The sequence below is a fragment of the Sphaeramia orbicularis genome, chromosome 10, assembly GCF_902148855.1.
Source record: "Sphaeramia orbicularis chromosome 10, fSphaOr1.1, whole genome shotgun sequence".
NCBI classification, from domain to species: domain Eukaryota; kingdom Metazoa; phylum Chordata; class Actinopteri; order Kurtiformes; family Apogonidae; genus Sphaeramia; species Sphaeramia orbicularis.
In genome coordinates this window covers 3,772,448-3,777,595 of record NC_043966.1, presented here as the reverse complement: position 1 = coordinate 3,777,595, position 5,148 = coordinate 3,772,448, and positions in this window count along the sequence as shown.

The window sequence follows — 5,148 nt, the reverse complement described above, 5'->3', positions numbered from 1 at the left end:
ACAGATGAAAAACCACGAAAAACAGACGAAAAACCATGAAAAATAGACGAAAACAGACGAAAAACAGATGAAAAACCATGAAAACAGACAAAAAAACATTAAAAACAGACGAAAACAGACGAAAACAGACGAATACAGACGAATACATACGAAAAACCACAAAAAACAGGCGAAAAACCACGAAAAACAGATGAAAAACCACGAAAAACAGACGATAAACCATGAAAAATAGACGAAAACAGACAAAAAACCATGAAAAACAGATGAAAAACCACGAAAAACAGGCGAAAAACCACGAAAAATAGACGAAAACAGACGAAAAACCACGAAAAACAGACGAAAAACCAGGAAAAACAGATGAAAAACCACGAAAAACAGACAAAAAAACCATGAAAAACAGACGAAAACAGATGAAAAACCACGAAAAACAGATGAAAAACCACGAAAAACAGATGAAAAACCATGAAAACAGACAAAAAAAAACATTAAAAACAGACGAAAACAGACGAATACAGATGAATACATACGAAAAAACCACGAAAAACAGGCGAAAAACCACGAAAAACAGATGAAAAACCACGAAAAACAGACGATAAACCATGAAAAATAGACGAAAACAGACGAAAAACCACAAAAAACAGATGAAAAACCACGAAAAACAGATGAAAAACCATGAAAACAGACAAAAAAAAACATTAAAAACAGACGAAAACAGACGAATACAGACGAATACATACGAAAAACCACAAAAAACAGGCAAAAAACCACGAAAAACAGATGAAAAACCACGAAAAACAGACAATAAACCATGAAAAATAGACGAAAACAGACAAAAAACCATGAAAAACACATGAAAAACCACGAAAAACAGGAGAAAAACCACGAAAAATAGACGAAAACAGACGAAAAACCACGAAAAACAGACGAAAAACCACGAAAAACAGATGAAAAACCACGAAAAACAGACAAAAAAACCATGAAAAACAGACGAAAACAGATGAAAAACCACGAAAAACAGATGAAAAACCACGAAAAACAGATGAAAAACCATGAAAACAGACCAAAAAAAACATTAAAAACAGACGAAAACAGACGAATACAGATGAATACATACGAAAAACCACGAAAAACAGGCGAAAAACCACGAAAAACAGATGAAAAACCACGAAAAACAGACGATAAACCATGAAAAATAGACGAAAACAGACGAAAAACCACAAAAAACAGATGAAAAACCACGAAAAACAGGCGAAAAACCACGAAAAATAGACGAAAACAGATGAAAAACCACGAAAAACAGACGAAAAACAGATGAAAAACCACGAAAAACAGACGAAAAACAGATGAAAAACCACGAAAAACAGACGAAAAACCATGAAAAATAGACGAAAACAGATGAAAAACCACAAAAAACAGATGAAAAACCATGAAAACAGACAAAAAACCATTAAAAACAGACGAAAACAGATGAAAACAGACGAATAAACCAGGAAATGAAAACCCAGGTCAGCCCAGCGCTGTGAAGGCGTCCACACCCACAGAAACGTTCCCTTCAGCTGAACCTTCACTGCAGAACTGACCTGGTTATTCCAGTATCTGACACTTTTTCAGAGTAAACCGTCTTTTCTATATTTAATTCACCTGGGGTCGGACCTGGATAAGGTAAGGTAAGGTAAGATAAGAAAAGGTAAGGTAAGGTAAGATAAGAAAGGTAAGGTAAGGTAAGGTAAGAAAAGGTAAGGTAAGGTAAGATAAGAAAAGGTAAGGTAAGGTAAGATAAGAAAAGGTAAGGTAAGGTAAGGTAAGATAAGAAAAGGTAAGGTAAGGTAAGATAAGAAAAGAAAAGGTAAGGTAAGGTAAGGTAAGGTAAGGTAAGATAAGAAAAGGTAAGGTAAGATATTTACAAGAAATAAAACACAAAGTATAAAGTATTAATTTATTTTTTTCTTCTGAAACACTTTTCTATGGTTTAACCTTTGACCTTTTGGGTCAGTTGGAGGAAGTTATGCACGGAGAAAACAACAAAAGAAGAAACTAGAAAAGCACTCAGAGCGCAGACCTCCACCAAGGCAGATCAGTGCCCCCCCCCCCCCGCCCCATCACCACCAAAATGTAATCATTTGTTCCTTGTGCCAGTATCAACATTTCCTGAAATTTTCATCCAAATCCGTCCAGAACTTTTTGAGTTATCTTGTACACAGACAGACAGACAAACCAACGCCGACAAAAACAGAACCTCCTTGGGAGATGGTATGAATAGAATAGAATAGAATAGAATAGAATAGAATAGAATAGAATAGAATAGAATAGAATTCATTCATTCATTCATTCATTTTCTGAACCCACTTTATCCTCACTAGGGTCACGGGGGCGGAGCCTATCCCAGCTACTTCTGGGCGAAGGCGGGGTTCACCCTGGACATGTGACCAGTTCATCGCAGGGCTGATCCTATTTACATGTTTTTGTTCAATGATTAAAGAAAACGCTGCCATTAAATTCACATCACCTCCTACGTTCAGCTTATTCTGTTTCTTATGTTTATTTCATGAGTCCTTGTAATGTGATATTATCTGATATTATCTGATATTATTTGTTATTATCTGATATTATCTGATATTATTTGTTATTATTTGATATTATTTGCTGTCGTTAGTGGCTGAGTTCATCTGATTCCGTTGTCATGGCGAAGTGTTATCCGTCGGCTCATTATCCCGACGTGGCGCTTCCTCAGGTGTTGTTGACGTGCATGTCTAATTGGCCGGTAGTCGACCTGTGCAGCTTGCTCGTTAGCGGTGATTATGCTAACGGTACGCGGCGTTACTGCTCTACCTGTCCTCGCAGCCCCTGTGACGCTCCCGTTTTGACTGTACATAATTATCATTGTCACTATTTTCCAATGTGTTCTGTGAGCGTGTTGTTGATGGTAATTTATTGTTCATGTAATCAAATATTGCCATGCGTTCTGCTTTTGCCCGGTGGCACATTTAGTGTTAATTAGGGAGCAGGAGAACGGCGAAGATGGGAGACAAAAAAAAAAAAAAGAGAGAGAGAGAAATGTGGAAAGTTGTTGACAGCCAATCAACTTCTCACTTTCAGAGAGAGATAGAGAGTGGTGCAAATAGTACGATGAAAAAAAACCAACCCACACTGGTGGCAGCCAAACAGGGCCTGTTTGGGATCATTAGCGACTTGTGTTTTTTTTCTTTTTTCGTGGGGGGATATTAATATGATTTGTCATCTCAACTTCAGAACATATGAATCAGTGTTTACTAATGAACATGGAGGACGGATGGAGTGGATGTTCAACACAGCCCAGAAACAGGAGATTCTTACACCTTCTGACTAAACACAAATAAATACAAGCCACAAATCTGACCCACTTTCATCTGATACCCAGGCCGTCATGTGACGTCCACGCAAACGTCCTCGTCTTCACGTTTCGCCGTCAAATAAAACAGCCGACGATCAGCTGTTTGTTTCTGCCACACATTTGAAAATAAAAACCATCTTTGCAGAAATCAATGATAATCGCGTCTTTTCATCACATCACATTTTTATGTCTTTCACTGAATTTCTTTTCATCTGTTCTATTTTGCGATTTTTGTGCTGTTTTCATGTTAACGTATCTTTTAACAATGTTCATCTTGTGTCTTTCCTTAATGGTTTTTGTTTGATTGCGTATTTTTCCATTCTTTCTTTCTTACGTATTTTTTCGCTGTTTTAGTCGTGTTGTGTCTTTTATGCTGTTTTCATTGGAATCTTTTGCGACATTTTTTCTTGTGCCTTTTGCATCACATTTTCGTCTTGTGGCATCTTTGGTGCTGTTTTGCGATTTTTGTGCTACTTTCATCTTGTTTCATATTTTGCGATATTTTCGTCTTTTTGTCTATTTTGTTTTCTTCTTGTCGTATCTTTTGTGCTATTTTTGTTTTGTCGTTACAGTTTTTTGCACCATTATTGTATATTTGGCAGCATTTTTCACATTCTTAATCTTTCATACTATTTTCATCTTGTGGCATCTTTTGTGCTATTTTGCAATTTTTGTGCCATTTTTATTTTGTTGCATCTATTGTAACGTTTTTGTTTTGTTGCATAATTTCGCACCAAATTCTTCTTATTTTGTGTCATTTTCATGTTATCGTGTCTCTTGAACAATTTTCATCTGGTTGCGTATTTTTCCATTGTTTCTTTCTTACGTTTTTTTTTTTTTTGCTGTTTTAGTTGTGCTGTGTCTTTTATGCTGTTTTCGTCCGAATCTTTTGCGACATTTTCACTTATGGCTTTTGTGCCACATTTTCATTTTGTTGCATCTTCTGAAGAATTGTTGTCTTGTGGCATCTTTGTTGCTATTTTGTGATATTTGTGCTTCTTTCTTAGTTTTTTTTTTTTTTTTGGCATTTTGGTCAACCACATTTTCATTTTGTCGCATCTTTTGAGAAGTTTTGTCTTGTTACGATTTTTGCACCATCACCGTGTATTTGGCAGCATTTTTCACATTCTTAATCTTTCATACCATTTTCGTTTTGTGTCATCTTTTGTTCTATTTTGCGATTTTTGTGCCATTTTCATCTTGTTTCATATTTTGTGATATTTTCGCCTTTTTGTGTATTTTGCGTTGTCTTCCTGTTGTTGTGTCTTTTGCGCTATTTTTGTTTTATTGCGTATTTTTCCATTGTTTCTTTCTTACGTATTTTTTCGCTGTTTTAATCATGTTGTGTCTTTTATGCTGTTTTCATCCGGATCTTTTGCGACATTTTCTCTTATGCGTTTTGCACCACATTTTCGTTTTGCAGCATCTTTTGAAGAATTTTGGTCTTGTGGCATCTTTGTTGCTATTTTTGTGCTTCTTTCTTAGTTTTTTTTTGTTTGTTTTTTGGCGTTTTGGTCGACCACATTTTTCGTTTTGTGGCATCATTTAAGAAGTTTTGTCTTGTTACAATTTTTGCACCATTATTGTACATTTGGCAGCATTTTTCACATTCTTAATCTTTCATACTATTGGCATCTTTTGTGCAATTTTGCGATTTTGGTGCCATTTTTTTGTTGCAGCTTTTGTAACGTTTTTGGGTTTTTTTTTTTTTACATAATTTTGCACCAAATTCTTCTTATTTTGTGTCATTTTCATGTTTTGTGCCTTTTCAGTGATAT